Source organism: Odocoileus virginianus, chromosome 7 (assembly GCF_023699985.2).
Source record: "Odocoileus virginianus isolate 20LAN1187 ecotype Illinois chromosome 7, Ovbor_1.2, whole genome shotgun sequence".
Taxonomy (NCBI): domain Eukaryota; kingdom Metazoa; phylum Chordata; class Mammalia; order Artiodactyla; family Cervidae; genus Odocoileus; species Odocoileus virginianus.
Window position 1 is genome coordinate 53100317 of NC_069680.1, and position 20018 is coordinate 53120334.

Sequence of the window (20018 nt, forward strand, 5' to 3'; positions counted from 1 at the left end):
CACAACTCTTCTCAGGCACTAAGAATGTGTCTCAAAGAAGGAGAGACAGTGTTACTAAAATTGGGTGATTATCTGATTTATCAACAAGGAATTTATCTGTCCATAACATATAACAAAAGTCCATTACAATAGCAGATTGAATAAGTAAAGGCTTATTTTTCTTTGGCAAAAAAAAAAAAAATTCAAGTGGAAGGTATTTCAAAGTTGGCAAAGAAGATCTACAGTGCTATCAGACTCTTATCTTTCCTTCAGCATCTTTTGTACATCATCATGCCCTTTGCTTCATGGTCCAAGATGAACAGCACTATCTCTGTTCTTACATCTGCAGTCTGGTAGGAAGAAAGGGAAAGGCAAGAAGCAAAAAATGTTTACTAGCTGAGCATGTTTCCTTTAACACAAGAACAATAGCTTTTCCTAGATGCCTCACCAGATGATTTTCACTTATCTCATTGGCCAGAATGAGGTCACATCACTATTCCTTTTGCTTATAAGAGAAGTTGGGAAATGTGGTTTGACACAGAGGTAAAGAATTCACTGCCAGTGTTGGAGACAAGGGCTTGGGTCGGGAATATCACCTGGAATAGGAAATGGCAACCCACTCAGTATTCTTGCCTTGAGAATCCTCTGGACAGAGGAGCCTGGCAGGCTACAGTCCATGGGGTCACAAAGAGTCAGACAAGATTGAGTAAATAAGCATGCACGGGAAATGTGTTTCTAGGCAAGGCATATTGCTATCCCAAGTAGAATCAAAGTCCTAAGTCTCCCTTCTCCCTCTCCCCTCTCCCTCTCCTCTCATCCCTCCTCTCTCCCTTCCCTTCCCTTCCCTTCCCATTTTCAACCTCCTGACGTGAATCTCTGGAGAACTCCTCTCTCCCCTCTTCTCTCTCCCCTCTCCCCCTCTATCAATGGTACCTCTAATGTTCTCAAATATGAGTAAGCAATAGCAATACATTGTGGAAATTAAAAGAAGGTCAGACTGTATAGAAATAATAGAGTTGGGTCTATTTTTAGTCTAGTGTTACTTAAGCATAACAAAAAATTTTGGTTTTCACTGTGCTAAAGGTCTATAACCAATGTCTTACCTATGCTCATATATGTTATAATGTCTCTCTGTGCACTGAGATATCACCAGATATTCTGTACTAAGAGAATTTCTGATGTGCCTTGCAGATATCCTCGTCAAAAAAGGTTTAAAATTCATCAATATATTTAAATCTTCACACACACACAAAGACAAAAAAAAATAAAAGTAGTGTTAAGCAGTCAGGACTCAAGTAAGTAAAGAACATTTAGTGATAATCAGGATTAATTTTGAGGAAGATGATACTGTTGGGTCTGTCTGCTGGGTTCACAAACCAGTTAAGAGATGGACCCTCTCTTAGCAGCCTCACCAGGCACACAGTTAAAATTCCTACCTCAGCAAAGTGCCAAATTGATGTCATGATCCTCCTTGTCATTTCTTACAAGGTAAATCATGAATGTTGAATGTATAGTAATTATATGGTGCCTGGATTTTTTGAGATTCAAAATGTCATAGTTTCAGTGAAGTCCTTCTTCAAGCATTTGAGCTGCTGTCATGCTAGTTCTTAGAGAAAAGCTGTAGACTTTTGGTTAGGTAATTTATCTGAGTTCAAATCTCAGCTCTACCACTTACTAGTATGAACTTGGACAATGAATTATGTAACCTCTCTGTGCCTCAAAATGAATTATGTAACCTCTCTGTGCCTCTCTGGCTTCCTTGTCCTGTAAAATGGGGTTAATAATAGGAAATCCTACCTCATGTAGTTATAGGGAAGATTATAAGAGCTAAACTATATGCAAAGTATTTGGAACATGCCTCGCATTTGAAGTCCTGGTAGCTGTTGTCATTTTATGTGGTCACCTTACCTATATAGTGAAGACTCCTATGATTTTCTGTGAGACCTATCATCTTTCACGAGCATTAAATGACCTGTTCACCTGGAGATCCCATAGACATCTCAATTGCAACATATCCAACACTGAGTTTGTCCTTTTTTCCCACTTGACTCCCTCTTCTTTTCCTTGTTTGCATGAATGGTATCAATTATCACTCTCAGCCATGAAATATCAGTTTTACTCTTAACTACTTGCTTTTATCCATCTAATTGGTCATGTTGCTTCTGCCTTTCAAATGCCATAGACTGGACCCATTTCTGCACTGTCACTCATCTCTCTTCCTTTTCCAATTCAGTCTACTTCAGGTCAGTAGTCTGGTCACATTAGTGTTGTTGTTCAGTCGCTAAGTCACGTCTAACTTTTTGCAACTCCATGAACTGCAGCACTCCAGGATTCCCTATCCTTCACTATCGCCTGGAATTTGCTCAGACTCCTGTCCATTGAGTTGGTGATGCCATCCAACCATCTCATTCTCTGTCACTCCCTTTTCCTCCTGCCCTCAATCTTTCTCAGTATCAGGGTCTTTTCCAATGAGTCAGGTCTTTGCATCACGTGGCCAAAGTATTGGAGCATCAGCTTCAGCATCAATCCTTCCAGTGAATATTCAGGGTTGATTTCCTTTAAGATTGACTGGTTTGATCTCCTTGCAGTCCAAGGTCACATTACTCTACTGTTCAACAGTCTTTCAAGGCACTGTGCCACTGTCTGTAACAGTGCTATGCAATATAATTTTCTGCAGTGATGTTAATCTGTGCTCTCCAGTATGGTCGCCACTAAACGCATGTGGCTACTGAGTACTTGAAATGTGGCTCACAGAATGGAGGAAATGAATTTTTAATTATGTTTAATTTTAATTAGTTTAAACATAAGTAACCTCCAAAACTTGTGGTTACCAAATTGTGGTTACCAATCTGCTACCAAATTGGGTAGCAGAGCTCTAGAGGATAGAGTTCGCCCAACCTGGCTTGGAAAACCTATGTTCCCCATCCCCATCCCCTATACCCTACCCCAATAGTTTGCTTATTTTCTACTTTTATACATTTGTGTTTTTGTGTATGTTGTGCCCTTTGCCTCCCAGGTCTTTCTTACCTCCTCAATCTGATGAACTTTTTTTTTACAGACAAACCTGATGTTAATTTGCTAATGATTTTTACCAAACTTTTAAGTTTTAGTTTATGAGACAGGATCATAATTACTTTCCTCCATTACTAATACCTTGATTATTTCAAATTCCAAAAATGGAAGTCCAGAATGTCATGCTGTAGAGTTTCTTAGGAATTAGCTTCTGTAGTGTTTTTTCTGCAAAGGAGCCAGGATAATCCCCTAATGCCTTTCTTCATTCATAGAGCCATACAAATTATATATTTCACTATATTCTTGGACAAGATCTGGTACCAAGTAGTGAATGCTCTGACCCCTTTTGAGGGCTTGCTGGGTCTTTGTGGATGAGATGTCACTGGTGATCTGCTCATTCGCCAGCTGAATGTTGTTCTGGTGTTTCCATAGCACATCAGGTTCATAGTTGAATTTCTGAGCATCATTTCTAGCCATAGAAATACATATGAGCTCATAGTTTCCCACAGTTTGGGTGAAATCCTCATTCTTCCTCAGACTGAAAACACCAAAGGACTCTAATATATCTGCCCCACACAGCAACATTACCTTTGGAACACCTTTTGTTTTTGGCCCCAGGGATTTCTTTTGACTAAAATCTTGACTTTGTTAAGCTCTTCCTTAACTTCCTGTTCCATTCAGGTCTTTCTAGCATAGATGAACTTTACTGGTGATCATAGCTACTAGCCTCCAGTTTTTCTTGATGGAGTCTGAGCATCTTAGCAGTCTCTACTCACTCCTTCTGAAGACTTTTCTGTGTATCCACTTCCACTCACTTTAAATTCTTAGTAGCAAGTGATCTGATGAACTCTTATGCAGCTTTGCAACCTAGATAAAATGTCACTTTCTCTCAGAAGACTTTTCTGACATCAAATACAGAGGCACACAGATTTACTTTTTCTTCTGTGCTCCCTTGCACTTTGCATTTATCACTATTGTAATAGTTTTACCACATTATGTTTTAGCTATTTCTCTTCTCCTGAAAAATTGTTGATCCTTGTAAAACAGTCCCTAACTCAGTTTCTCAGACTTATTAAACATGCAAATGTGCTGCTGTTTAATCACTAAGTTGTATCTGATTCTTTGCCACTGCATGGACTGCAGCCTGCCAGGCTCCTCTGTCCATGGGATTTCCCAGGCAAGAATACTGGAGTGGGTTGCCATTTCCTTCTCCAGGGGATCATCCCAACACAGGGATTGAACCCATGTCTCCCGCTTGGCAGGTGGATTCTTTACCACTGAGTCACCTGGGAAGCCTATTACACATGTGTTGAATGCATAAATAAATGAAACATTGAAAACTAGTTTTGATCAATAACTGGATACCTAAACTTTGGGTTCCTGGGCATTAGCAATCTCATATTTTTCTCATCTTTAATCTCCTTCAATCATTGGTACCGTGGCTGTTAAAATACCAATCGAAACAACTGATTTTGAACTGGGTTGGCCAGCACCCTAGTGTTCACAACAGCACTATTTACAAAAGCCAAGACATGGAAGAAACCTAAGTGTTTGTCAACAGATGATGGATAAGGAAGATGTGGTATATAGACACAATGGAATATTTACTCAGCCAAGAAAAATAATGAAATAATGCCATTTACAGCAACATGGATGGATTTAGAGATTATAATACTAAGTGAAAAGAGAAAGACAAATATCATATGATACCACTTATGTGTGGAATCTAAAAATATGATACAAATGAACTTATCTGCAAAGCAGAAATAGACTTACAGATATAGAAAATAAGTTTATGGTTGCCACAGGGAGGGGAAAGAAAGGAGAGAGTGATAAATTGGAAGATTGGGATTAAAATGTACACACTACTATGTATAAAATAGATAACAAGGACCTACTGCATAGCACAGGAAACTATACTCAATATCTTGGTATATGTATGTATGTGTGTGTATGTACATTTAACTGAATCATTTTGCCGTCCAACTGAAACTAACACAACATTGAAAATCACTTATATTTCAATAAAAATTTTTAAATGAATTGGGGAAAGATTTAGCAGTAATTCTGACTCTAGATTTTGAAGGCTCTACTTCTTTACTCAATCAGATCATCAGAAAGGCATGTATCTAACTTCTTCAGAAATATTAATACTAAGGACTACAATGTAATACTATGCCTTCATCTTTGTTGCTGTTACAGTAAGAAATGATCATGCTGATAAAAACTGTTGTCGTTCAGTCACTAAGTTGTGTCCAACTCTTTGTGACCTCATGAACTGCAGCATGCCAGGCTTCTCTGTCCCTCACTATCTCCTGGAGTTTGCTCAAGTTTATGTCCCTTGAGTTGGTGATGCCATCCAACCATCTCATCCTCTGTCGCCTCCTTCTCTTCTTGTCCTCCATCTTCCCCAGCATCAGGGTCTTTTCTAATGAGTCAGTTCTTTGCATCAGGTGGCCAAAGTCTTGTCACTTCAGCATCAATCCTTCCAATGAATATTCAGGGTTGATTTCCTTTAGGATTGACTGGTTTGATCTCCTTGCTGTCCAAAGGACTCTGAAGAGTCTTCTCCTACACCACAGTTCAAAAGCCTCAATTATTCAGCACTCAGCCTTCTTTATAGTCCAACTCTCACATCCATACATGATTACTGAAAAAAACATAGCTTTGACCATATGGACCTTTGCTGGCAAAGTGAGGCTATCTAGGTTTGTCATAGCTTTTCTTCCAAGGAGGAAGCATCTTTTAATTTCATGTTTTCAGCCACCGTCTGCAGTGATTTTGGAGACCAAGAAAATAAAGTCTGTCACTGTTTCCATTTTTTTCCCATCTATTTGCCATGAAGTGATGGGACTGAATGCCATGATCTTTGTTTTTTTGATGTTGAGTTTTAAGCCAACTTTTTCTCTCTCCTTTTTCACCTTCATCAAGAGGCTCTTTAGTTCCTCTTCACTTTCTGCTATTAAAGTGGTATCATTTGCCTATCTGAGGTTGTTGTTATTTCTCCCGGCAATCTTGATTCCAGCTTGTGCTTCATCCAGCCCAGCATGTCTCATGATGTACTGCATATAAGTTAAATAATCAGGATGACAATATACAGCCTTGACATACTTCTTTCCCAATTTTGAACCAGTTGGTTGTTCTATGTCCAGTTCTAACTGTTGCTTCTTGTTCTGCTTACAGGTTCCTCAGGAGGCAAGTAAGGTGGTCTGGTATACCCATCTCTTTAAGAACTTTCCAGTTTGTTGCGATCCACACAGTCAAAGGCTTTAGCATAGTCAGTGAAGCAGAAGTAGATGTTTTTCTGGAATTTCCTTGCTTTCTCCATGATCTGGTGGATGTTGATGATTTGATCTCTCATTCCCCTGCCTGTTCTAAATCCTGCTTGAACATCTGGAATTTCTTGGTGCACATACCACTGAAGCCTAGCTTGAAGGATTTTAAGCATAATCTTGCTAGCATGTGAAACGAGTGCAATTGTATGGAAGCTTGAACATTCTTTGACATTACCTTTCTTCGGGATTGGAATAAAAGCACCTTTTCCAGTCCTGTGGCCACTATTGGCTTTTCCAAATTTGCTGTCTTATCGAGTGCAGCACTTAAACAGATATTTTTGTATTATTATTATTATTTTACATATTATAAATATTAAACAAAACATACAAGGTCTCCAATTTTAAATGATCTGTTTGTATGCATCTGAATTTTCTCTCCAGCTGGTCATTTTCTTAGAGATAGGAACTCACCTTTTCTCCTCTGCAGCCTCCTCTCTGAGGCTGTCACAGTTCTGCAGGCAGTCAGGGCTCAATAAATAGTTGTTGATTAACAGTATCAAAGCTAATTAATTCAGCCGAAACAGGAGTGTTGTGATCTAATTCTAATACTAAAAAAGCTACTTGTAAAGTTGAGTTACTATATTAATAAATCTTAAGACTGAAAACAAACACATGAAATTATGTTCGACCTCATTAACAATCAAAGAAATACAAATCAAAATACTGAACTGCTGTTCTTGGACAATCTTATTAGCAAAAAAAAAAAAAAAAAATGATAAGTTCCTGGCAAGCATCCTGAGAAATAAATAGAATTCTAATCACTAGAGGTGAGAATGAATAACCTTTCTAGAAGGAAATTTGGCAATATGGGTGAAATCTTCAAACATGCTTATATTTTTGATACTGCAATTGTATTTGCCCTATAAAAACAATAGGGATGAAAAAATCATATTCGAGGATCTTTTTAATAGTAGAAGTTACAATAGTAACAAAATGAAATAACTGTCAGACAATAGAAAAGTGAAAATTGGTACGAATGTTATGATTTGGCAACGTTTACAGATACCTTCTATCTAGAAATCATTTTTCTATGAATTTACCCAAAAAGAATATGTGAAATGACATATATGAAAGGATATTTATTTCAGCGTTATTAAAAATTTTCAGCTCTATGGAATTGGATAAGTAAAGCATGGAACCTCTGTGACAGAAGACTAGGCATCTTTCAACTTGCTGTTGTCAAAGAAAATTTATTGACATAGGAGAAGGAACACAGTAAATTGAGATACAAATGTAGTTTTCAAAACAGCATTTATAGGATGTAATCATTTTAAAAATAAAAGCTATGTTAACATTTAGGTATGACATTGTGCTTTTATATATTTTTCAAATTGTCTACAATGAACAAATAGTACTTGTTTAAAAATGAAAAACCTAGTGGAGGCAAGTATGCATTTATGATTTTAAAAAATTCAGTTGGAAGCAGCTCACAATAAAATGGCACACCCTTCTGAAGAAAGCTGTTCTCTAGGTGTAGATCAGGCACTTTACACTGTCTGGATTTAGGCACATTAATAGAAGCTCGATTAGGGCTTTCTGAAGTGCACTGCCTAATCACTTGAACCATGTTAGGAAGCTGGGGTTACTGAAGCAGAAGGCTTCCATCACCTCAGAGCCTGGACACCAACCAGATTACTGGTTGCTCTCCTAGTCACTGTGGGGTCCAGCATATCATATATGGTTTCTCCACTATAGAAGCTCATAGCTAGAAGCCTGTCTCCAAAAAGAGCCTGGCCTCTAGGACTAAGGCAGGAGGATGCAAGAGAAAATGGCCTCATCACACTTCCTGTTTGGTTGCTGAGTGGGCCTCCACCTTACCAAAAAAAAAAATGCGTAAAGCACAGTGTTTTGCTTTCTAGCCAATTTTGTATGTTAGTGTTTTGATGTACAAGGTAGCACTAAGAGATCTGAAAAGAGTTAATATTGCCAGTAAAGTTCCAAATCTAATCCCTTTTTAAAATTTATTTTTATTTATTTATTTGACTGTGTTGGGTCTTAGTTGCAGCATGCAAACTCTCAGTTGTGGCATGTGGGATCTAGTTCCCCACCCAGGGGATAAACCAGGGCCCCCTGCATTTGGTCCAGTCTTAGCCACTGGACCACCAGGGAATTTCCCCAAATCTAATCTCTTGTTCATTTTAATTCAGTTTGGAAAACGTTATTGAGCACCTTAACAGTTCAGGGACCCATACTAAATGATGTAGAGAATACAAAGGCAAACTCCAATTCAGTGAGCTCCTACCTTGAAGTTAGGGGCCAAACTTGAGCTTCATATTCTTGATCTCTTGCATATTCCTAATCACACTGAAAAGGAAAGTCAAGTGAACGTCAAGTTTCTCAGTCGTGTCCAATTGTTTGCAACCCCAAGGACTGTACAGTCCTTGGAATTCTTTAGGCCAGAATACTGGAGCAGGTATCCTTTCCCTTTTCCAGGGGATCTTCCCAACACAGGGATTGAACACAGGTCTCCAGCATTGCAGGCGGATTCTTTATCAACTGAGCCACCAGGGAAACCCAAGAATACTGGAATGGTTTACCTATCCCTTCTCCAGATCTCCCCAACCTGGGAATTGAACCAAGGTCTTCTGCATTGCAGGCAGATTCTTTGCTGGCTGAGCTATCAGGGAAACCCCACTGATAATCACCCCTCTGGGGGTCATTAATTTGATCCTCATTTAACAGATGACATAGAGGAACAGAGCAGATACAGAATTTGCCCAAGCCAGATACTAGCTGGTGAAGCTAAAATCTGAGCTCAGATCAAGCTCATCCCAAAGCCTACATATCCCCCACTGTTTATCCATATGTCAGCATCTACTTTAGAGATTTATAAGTCATGCACACAAATATCTTTTTAAAAAAGTGGTTAGGCAGGAGGCAGGAATGTCCTATAAGCTCATTTCAAACATCTAAAGTAAGACAAAGGAAAGAGAGCACCTCTTCAGGGATACTGAATGAATGAACATCTTCACAAAAGGGAACAGCAGCATATAAACCAGACAGTGGAGTTTCCTTAAGATTCTGGCAGGATGGTATCGAAATGTCTCAGCAGCTCACAACACCTAGAGCAGAGGCACAGAGATGGGACCTAGGAGCTCTGCCTGAGAAGTGGCGTCTGTGGGGCCCATGGAGGCAACAGGTGGAGACGCAGCTAGCGAGGGAGTTCTGAGCCAAGCCTTAGAGAAGCCTGAGTTTATCCATGGACAGATTTTGAGCAGAGGAACAGCATACTCAGAACTGTACTTCAAATGTTTACTTGGAAATATTTGGTCCAGTTGATGTTTTCCCCCTTTTTAATTTCATAAGGCAGTTCTGATTGTTGAAGAGCAAATATGGCCATCTTGAAAGGTTGGTTTTTTTTGGAGGGGGGAGGTCCTTTTCTACTTTTTAGTATGTAGATTTCCTTAGGTAAGTTCTTAACAACAGTGTAAATTTGACCATTTAAGAACTCACTGTCTGAACCTCACATATTAGTCTTTCATTGTAGACTAATGTTATTTTCCCATTCACCAAATTACTTCAGTACAGCAAATGTGCATTGGTTGCCAAGATATTTCAATCAACTCTGCTTGGTTAATAAAGACTATGAATGCTGATGGATAAATGAGTCCATCAGTGTCCCTTCTAGAGGCTGTGTCATTATAACCTCACCTCTCATTGAAATCAGCTCGAGTAGATCCATGTTTTAGGATGGGAAGCCAAGTTAACTGGCCAAAACCAATAGAGACTCAATTTGGAAGCAGGGAAAAAAGAATTCTACATGAACATAAAAAGTGAGAGATGAATGTGGTCCTCTTTTTTGTTGTAACTCTTCAGTGAGTGCTATCTGACAATCTATTCAATTTAATATAACCCCCTGGGAAGCCCACTTTCTTCCTAATCAGGAAACCGTAAAATGTCAGAAATACATAAAAGGCAGCTTATATCTGAAAGAGGAAAGACAGGTACACTTCTCGAAGAAACACCTATGAGATGAACCCTGAAAATTAGGCAGTTGGCACTGCTCATCTATTAACTTTTCTTTATTCCCAGCACAAGGACTGCAGCTTAGGGATCTATTGAAAACTCCTCACTCAGTATTCCAAAGGAGATTATGAGCACCACTGATAGAAATGAAAATCAAGGAGCAGAAGAAGGTATAATGTTCGGTTCTGATAAACACATAGGAAGTAGGACAAGTGACTATTTCCTCTCTGTTCCCTCTACTTCCCCCTCCATCCCAGGCTGAGATGCACCACCTCACAACTGAATTCTCTCACAATCGCTGCTTTCTCACCATCCCTGACTGTGACAGCCCTCTACTTTCCAATGCTTCAGATTTTCATGCAGCTAACTAAAGGAAAACCTAAGTACTGTCGGCAAGCCTTAAGGGTAGGGAGAGGGGCATGGCATTTAACAAGTGGGTCCCAGACCCGCTCCTCCAGTTCTGCCAGAACTAATAATTTTCATCTATTTTGTTCACTGAGCTTCCACTTGAGATTTCTTAATATGAAAATGGTTTTACTCTGTGCGTTCACTGCCAAGGGCACTGGTTTGATCCCTGGTCAGGAAACTAAGATCCTGCAAGCCATGTGGTGCAGCCAAAAGTAAATAAGTAAAAAAAAAAAAATAAAAAATAAAATTTGGAACTCTCCTGGTGGTCCAGCAGTTAAGACTCTGTGCTCCCAATGCAGGGGGCCCTGGTTCAATCCCTGGTTAGGGAACTAGACCCCATAAGCTGCAACTAAGACCTGGTGCAGCCTAATTAATTAATTAATTAAAATAAATTTTAAAATACTTAAAAAAACCAAAACAAAACCTAGTGTTCTAATGGGCTCCAAAATCACCGCAGATGATGACTGCAGCCATGAAATTAAAAGACGCTTACTCCTTGGAAGGAAAGTTATGGCCAACCTAGACAGCATATTAAAAAGCAGAGACATTACCTTGCCAACAAAGGTCCGTCTAGTCAAGGCTATGGTTTTTTCAGTAGTCATGTGTGGATGTGAGAGTTGCACTATAAAGAAAGCTGAACGCTGAAGAATTAATGCTTTTGAACTGTGGTGTTGGAGAAGACTCTTGAGAGTCCCTTAGACTGCAAGGAGATCCAACCAGTCCATCCTGAAGGAGATCAGTCCTGGGTGTTCAGGGGAAGGACTGATGTTAAAGCTGAAACTCCAATACTTTGGCCACCTGATGCGAAGAACTGACTTATTTGAAAAGACCCTGATGCTGGGAAAGATTGAAGGCGGGAGGAGAAGGGGACGACAGAGGATGAGGTGGTTGGATGGCATCACCAACTCTATGGACATGAGTTTGGGTAAGCTCCAGGAGTTGGTGATGGACAGGGAAGCCTGACGTGCTGCAGTCCATGGGGTCGCAAAGAGTCAGACACGACTGAGTGACTGAACTGAACTGAACTGGAATGTTCTAATGCTTATAAGAAAGAAGGAAGGAAAATGCCTTCATTACCAAAATAACTTTAAGAACAATGGTTGATGCACATCCTATGTTCCACATAAGTTTAAGACTTTCCAGAAGCTATGTCTTTGTTTATGACATTCCACACACTGGGAACAGCCTCCTCAATTCCAATTCTTTTTTTTTTTTTCCATTTATTTTTATTAGTTGGAGGCTAATTACTTTACATCATTACAGTAGTTTTTGTCATACATTGAAATGAATTAGCCATGGATTTACATGTATTCCCCATCCCGGTCCCCCCTCCCACCTCCCTCTCCATCCGATCCCTCTGGGTCTTCCCAGTGCACCAGGCCCGAGCACTTGTCTCATGCACCCAACCTGTCACAGTGCTAGTAATGAGGAGACACGAGATCAGATAGGCTATTTGTTAATAGAAGGTATAGAAGCCCAAAAGGAGAATCTAGTTTTATGCTAATAAGTAGCAAGAGCTGATATCCATTTGTAAGTTGAAAATTCATTTAACAATGGTTGTATATCACTACAAGCCTGGGTTCACACTTTTCATCATCTGACCCACTGGCTGTACCAGTCTCGATTTGAAACCATTCTCCTGCCCATCATTTCTCAGTACATTCATTCTCTTCCTAACTCCCTCCAAGTCATAAGTAACTCAAGACATTTCTTTGACTTCTGGCCATGTCTTACCTTGCATCTATCTCGGAAGCATTTTCATCTCTGTGTGTCTCGTCTGCCCAGTGGACCAGAAGCTTGGGGTCAGATGGGGCCCCATCTACAGAGACATTGAGCACTCACACATGCATCCTCATTCTTGGCTCCTTCCTACCTGCCTGCCCTTGCTGAAACCCTCCTCCACCCCAGTTCAGCTACCCATTCCAGAGACTGAGCCCTCCTTTCTTGAAGCTCTTGCAGCTCTCTTGAAGAGAGCTTGCCTCTCTCATTTCTGAGGTTCCAGTCTGTTCCAACCTCTTCTTCTTAGATCATATGCCCATCTAGTCAGCACCCCATGATTTAGCTAGCAATCATTACCTGCCTTGAATTATTCTCTGTTTGTTTCAGATGTTGTATTTGTCTCCCTCAACCTAGCTGCAGGCTCAGTGAGGCAATGGATTGGCCCTTAACACTTCTTGATATGGGCAAATACCATGTTTTGCTTTTAGCAAACGACACTCAAAGGTCAGTGGATGAGTCTACTTCTCCTTAATTCCAATAGAAAGGAATTTTCTCTGTTTTAAAAGGCCAATCCCGCTTTCATATTTAATGCTGCAATCACTGCTATAAAAGTCATGACCATGTATAAAATTTTCTAAAAGGAGAACCATAGCACTTTTAACCTGATTTCCATCCTGATCAGGTTTTTGTAGTTACAAATAACAGAAGTGTAGTCACACCAGGCAAATGTGCAGTAAGGTGTTTGTAGGGATTCAGGGGCGCACACAGAATCCACAAACAGCAGGTGAAGTGACATCTGGACCCACCCCCCTGCAGAACCAGAACTGTGAAGTAGAAATTGACTCCCCTACCCACTCCCTGCATTCTCGCAGACAGAAGAGTTGACTCTTCAAGCCAGGGCAGCTTCTCTGTTTCCTCAAGGCTTCTCAGCTCCCTTAAGACTCCACAGCATTATACAGACACATCTCTGTCCCCACAGCCCCAGATGCTGGGAAACCTTTCCGTTAAGCTTCTGCAACTCTCCTTCCCAGGTCCCTCTGTTCTCATCTTAAAAGAGAAAATCTGATTGACTCAGCCCAGTTGTGGGCTGGGATCCCTCATCTGTTAGGTGTCCAATAGGGAAGAAGGAGGCATGTTGTACAAAAATGAACAACCTAGGGAATCTGGGGGAAAGAAATAATATTGGAGAGGAATGACTGAGAGACAAAGACTGACCTTTAGGGACGTTTATTATTACTCGTAACACACTAAAATGTGCCATTGGCTCCCTCTGATTTTCCCTCTTCTGTTTTTCAAATATGCTTGTCTCTTGAAAAGTGCCCTTAATTTCAAAGTGCACGAACAGAAGGAAATCAGCAACCTGGAACCCACCTGGGTTAGCCTGAGTGTGTCTGATCAGTCAAAATGAAAACCAGCAGGGTTTGTCTCAAAGAAGCCTCTTTGTCAACCCTCTTTAAAAATCCCCTAAATTTAAATAGACTCAATTTTGTATCCAAATTGGAACACTCTTTTGTGCTAAAAGATTGCATTCTACTATTTGCATTTGAGCCCATTAAAAATGGTCTTCCCTGGTGGCTCAGATGGTAAAGAAGCCACCTGCAATTCAGGAGACCTGGGTTCTATACTTGTGCCAGGAAGATCCCCTGGAGAAGGGAATGGTTATCCACTCCAGAATTCTTGCCTGGAGAATTCCATGGACAGAGGAACCTGGTGAGCTACAGTCCATGGGATTGCAAAGCGTGAGACAAAACTGAGTGACTAACACACACTTTCATTAAAAATGAAATTTATCTGTATGTATATGTGTTCCATGAGCTTTCCCCAGTGAATATCATTATATCGTGGGATTTTTGACTGATGAACAGCATACTGTTTGTTGTTCAACAAAGAATACTTTAACATAAGTTTAGTGTCTGAAAATTGGCACTTTTTTTTTCAGATGAAGACTTTGAGGAAGCATTTTAAAAAAATTCTGTCAGGTTTTGAGGTTACCAATATTGTTTTCATTTTAAAAATAAGATAGAAAACTTGTTGCCATATAATAGTATTATCAGTCTATGGTTCTCCACTCTGCAATTTTTAACATAGAAAATTTTCCCATAAGACCAAAAATAAATGAGAATTCCCACCAGACCTCCAACAAAAACATAGTCAAGTAGTAAACTTCAGAAACAAGAAGCTTAATTAATTCTCCAGGAGAGAATTATGGAGACACAGCTAGCATTTTATGGACTAAAGGTGTATAACACCAAAACAAAACTAAACATTTTTGAGACTACTTTTACCTTCAGTGATAACAAATTATTGAATTTTCTGCCAAAGGAAAGACTTATAGTACCTGCAAGACTCAGATTTAACAGAAAACAAATCAGTATTATTGGACATTAATGATTTTTGAGTCTTTGAGATGGATTTTATAGTCAACAACAATGATTCTGTCTTACTCACATTGAATCATGTAGGAAGAAGGAATTTTGAAATTGACATTTCCCACACAATTTATTGCCTACAACTAAAGGCAAACACTGGTTTCTCCTGGTATCTCTCAACTTCACCATCACTATTTCTGCATAAGAGCAGAACTCCTTTACCAAGGTTTGTGGGTGAAATCAGAACTCTGCTGTAGGGAAGAAGCTCCTCAGATCCTTCCCACTACCATTTTCTTCCTGAGCCTGTAGATATGCCTTGATGGATACAATATTGTCTTTGTTGATATTCTCCCTAATAATCTTCTTGATGCAATATACACATGACAGTATTGTTGTTTTTAGCAGACGGGCACATCCTTTTTTCTGATTCTGAATTAGAGATAATACATTATCTAAGAATTAATTGCTCCCTCCTCTGTGCTGCCATAGCCAAGGATATTTCTAACATAAGTAATGTAACCTGTGTGTGTTAGTCACCCAATCGTGTCTGACTCTTTGCGACCCCGTGGACTAGCCCACCAGGCGCCTCTGTTCATGGCATTTTCCAGGCAAGAGTACTGGAGTGGGTTGCCACAGCCTCCTTCAGGGGATCTTCCCGACCCAGGGATGAAACCCAGGGCTCCCGCATTGCAGGCAGATTCTTTACTGCCTGAGCCACCACGGAAGCCTGAGTCATGTCCGTTGTATTATATATGAGCAGCTCGTCAAACCACAGATGTCTCCCTTAATTGTATTCCTTGAAGGACAAAAAGTGTCTCCATCATCATTGTGTCTCCCAAGGTCCTTGGTTTAGTACTTGGTGGAACCAGCGGACAGCTTGTGGATGTTCATTGTCCCATTCTCAGCCATCTCAAATAAACACATTATTCAAGGGAAGTTGCACTGAACAAATGTATTAAGACAATTTCTCTAGCCCACTCCTCTTCCTCCTCCAACCTGATTGCATAACCTAATCACGCTTCCTAAATAGAAGTTGAGCTGCCTGTCACTTAGGAGAAAGGAGTAGGAAAGAGGGCAGGAAGATCAGGAGATAGAGAGAGGAGAAGGAAGAAGAGATACAGTTAACACTTTTTGAGCCCCATCTGCCTGGAATCATGTTAAATACTTTGCCTTATCTCATTTAATCCTAACAGCCCTGAAAGGGGAATAATATTGTTATGCTATTTTTCAACCTAGAAAATTAAAAAGGTTGAACAACTACCCTGAATCCCCAGTAAAGAAGCAAAGCCAAGTACTCAGATATTGTTAGAGGACTGAGTAAATGATCTTATCACTGAGCATCACCTTCCCCCGACACTTCAGTGGGAGCAGTTGAAAACTGGAGTAAGATAAAAGCAGCCCATCGTTTCACTCCATAGCATTTCAGGAACACACATGTCCACGCGCCTATCAGGTGGGATGAAGTATGTGGTGTACTTAGGCAAGGATGCAGACAATTGTTGGAAGAATGGAGGCCACAGAGACAGGGACAGGTCAAGCATAGCTCCAGTGTATCTTCTTATGGTTCTTAGAATGACCAACAGGATCCCAGAGAGGTGTTGGTGAAAGAGCATCTACAGAAAGTAAGATCTAATATAACCTGGACAGCCCAGTTTTTGCTACGCTATAGCCTTCCATACTCAGAATTCCAGACAAACTGCATGCCTGCAAGCTGTATGCATGTGTTCAGGGAATGTTTCCAAATATTGAGTTCCTCTGGTTCTTTTCTTAAGTTGGAGTACAGTTTCTTTACAGTGCTGTGTTAGTTTCTGCTGTATAATGCAGGGAATCAGCTATATGTGTACATATACCCCTCGCTCTTGAGCCTCCCTCTGGCTTCCCCCAGCCCCACCACACTAGGTCATCACAGAGCACCAAGCCACGCTCTCTGTGCTATTCAGCAGGTTCCCACTGGTTATCAGTTTTACACATGCGAATTATATATGTCAATCCTAATCTCCCGGTTCATCCCACCCTCCCTTTCAAATTCAGCTTTAGCGAGGCCACACATTTCTCCAGAAAGAGAAAACAGTTAAAGAAACCAAAAACAAACACCATGCTTAAGTGCCCTGAACTATCTCTTGGCTTCCAGCTTCCCCAGCTGGGGCAGCCAGTTCCCTTCACCCTCAATAAACCTCAAAAAAAAAAAAAAAAAAAAAAGAATTGTAGTCTACTATTTTGAGAAGTGTGCCCCATTGTAAACCATCACAATATTGTAATTATCCTTCAATTGAAATAAATTAATTAATTTTAAAAAATTTCTTGGTACATTTGGTGGAAAAGCTCATGCCTCACCCACCATGAACCTACGGAATCAGAATATTTAGGACTGCAAAAGAAATCAGCATTGTTAACAAGCTCTCAAGGAAAGTCTCATTTATGTGAGAATAACCTTCCATTTAAAACATTCAAAACCCATTAGTGTGGCAAACTTTTCATTCCAGTGCCTGGCTTTGTAGAAGAAGCAGGGGGCCTCAAGTTTCAAGATTTCTTGAAATTATACTCATTAAACTGCATGTTAATCATGGATCAGGGATTGCACATAATAAAACCCATTAAGCTTTTGTGTGTTCCTGGAAGACTGCATATTGTATAAAAATACAAATGATCCAGTGGTTAAAGTCATTGGCTATAAGGAAAAGCAAAATTAATTATGAATGACCACATTGCTTACCCAGTTGACCTAAATCATTAGCAAATGTAATGGATAGCATAAAAGTAAGACATATTTGGCTCTTATAAGCACTTTAAAGTGCTCCACAAGCATCTACTACAGTCCCCAGATCTTGTTGCCAGCTTGGAGGATATTTACAGAAGACTGTGTATGTGAGGTCAGTGATGGTCCTCTAGAGAAAATTCACTATGAATTCATGATAAGACATAATCTTATTATGATAACCTGGATTTATCATGGAAGGAAACTGTTCCCTTCTTTCGGTGAAATTAACTCTTTTGTACCACGACCACCAAGATGTCTTCTCATTTAGCTAAATCAGCATTTCCACCAGTGTGTTCCATGGAACACTAACCCTAAGAGATGTTGACAGGGAGCTGGAAAGAGGTGTGGAGATGGATCTTCTGGAGCAAACACTTTCGGAAAATGCCACACTCTTGAGTGCCTTTTGGAGAATCACAATGCAAACTAGAATTTTAAGGTTCTGAGAGTCCAGCAGTAAAGAAACTCATGTAAGTTCTGCATTACTCAGTGACCTAGGCTGCAAGAAGTAGGATGGATTCTGCCTATCATAAGTAGAAAAGGGAGTCAGAGAGAAGATATGAAGTAGCCTCCAGAATATATGTAAAGCTGGAAGACTAAGGATGTTAAGTACAGAAAAAACACTTGAAAAATCCATCTCAAGCACTGCCATGGCCGCCATGAATCATCTCATTTATTCCTTTGACTTTATGTCATTCCCCAGATGAACCATCTTAAGAGGAAGCATCTAGACAGACAAGCCAGAGGCAGAGAAAATTATTATCTATCCTGTCAGATTCCTTGCAGAGGATAATAAAGGCCCTCACTTCAGGATTTACATATAGACAGTTCCCTCTTCCAGACTGACATATATCTAGTAATACTTGTCTAGCTCAACTTTGCTTAACTCAGCATTTTCCCAAATTATTCTATACGATTTCTTCACATAGCACCTATTAATAGTAGAACACACTTTTGGAAATGGAGGTAAATAGTAGTAAATAGCATGTTATTTGGGGCATGTGATTAATATGTATCATACATAATTAGGGTATCTCATCATTAGTCTCACCTCGGGGCTTCCCAGGTGGCACTAATGGTAAAGAACATGCCTGCCAATGCAGGGGGCACAAGAGATGTGGGTTCAATCCCTGGGTCAGAGAGATCCCCTGTAGTAGGAAATGGTACCCACAACAGTATTCTTGCCTGGAAAATCCCATGGACAGAGGAGCCAGGTGGGCTACAGTCTTTGGGGTCATGAAGAGTAGGACACGACTGAGTATACATCAAGAGCAACTGAGCACACATCATTAGCATAGTTAATTTTGAAGATACACTGATCTGTCATTTATGTTTGCAATAGGACTCTGAACAAGTCACCCCCGGAAAGGAATAGGTTCTGAGGCAAGTCATTCTAAAGGTTTCATTCCCCCCATTTTTGTTAACCTACATGACCTTTGGGTAAAATAAACCCCAAGAGCAGCCTAGATGGAAAGAAGTTAACAAAAGGGCAACTTGCAGTCTCTGGGCAGGTTGAAGGGGGTCAGCACCTCATCATCTCAGTAACAGTGGTGAATAGAGTGATTTTGTTGTTTTTCTCTCCATTAATACAGAAATCTGTAGGGCACTTTGTATTTCACAGCGTGCTTCCACCCACCTTACCTCTTTGATGATAAAAGCTCCAAGCTGATAGTTCTCATAGGAGCCCAGGATCCTCTGAACTCCAGCACACAGACCTTCCTCCTCCTTCCTCAGCAGCAGGCTCCCTCCCAGAGTCACTGTCTAGAAGTGTCTCTGATATGAAGTCACTGCAACAAGACCACATTCCAGGTCTGATATGATCCTAAGCGAGGGCAAGACAGTACTCTCTGCCCCTGAGCACTGAGGCTTCACTTGTTTGTGTCTCCAGTTTTCCCACACTTTGGAGTCCAGAGTATTCACAGTTGGATTGATCCCCTGGGAGTGAATGAGCTCAATGCAGGGAAAATGAGGACCAGTGAGGATGCAGCTGGCCCACACATGACAGAGAGAGAGGAGCAAAGCTGGGTCTCACAAGTGTGGATGTTAGAGAGTCATCCAGCTGCTTTCACCCCTAGAGAAGAGAGATGTCCTGCATATTGTTCTGCCTTACTTGTGTCTTAAAGAGGCACGGGTTAGGTCGACTCTGCCTGCTGCTGCCTGTGTCCAGCCTATGTCAGACACTCAAGGCCTGACCCTTGCAGACCCAGCTGTGCCAAAGCCATGAGTACCTGCTCTGGAAGCATGCTAGCTGCTCCTCCCCGCCAGTGATCAGGGTTCTTACACTGACCTGGAACTAACTCCATTAGTGATCATGACTGATCAGCCAGGTGTTGGCCAGGAAGCTGATACTTCCACTACAGCTTCCCAGCAAGATGAGACACAAGCCCCATGTCCCAGGTCTCTGGGTTTGGCCCATTTTTCCTGTACCTTCTCAATAACTCTAATGAACTGCTCTATCAGATAGGATTAGATTTG

At 40.6% G+C, this 20018-nt stretch overlaps 1 pseudogene; it reads right to left on the reverse strand.

Annotated features, from left to right (window-relative positions):
- Nucleotides 1-3195: 3195 nt before the first annotated feature.
- LOC110138434 (nicotinamide/nicotinic acid mononucleotide adenylyltransferase 1-like) overlaps nt 3196-20018 on the reverse strand; it is a 32343-nt pseudogene continuing 15520 nt past the window's right edge.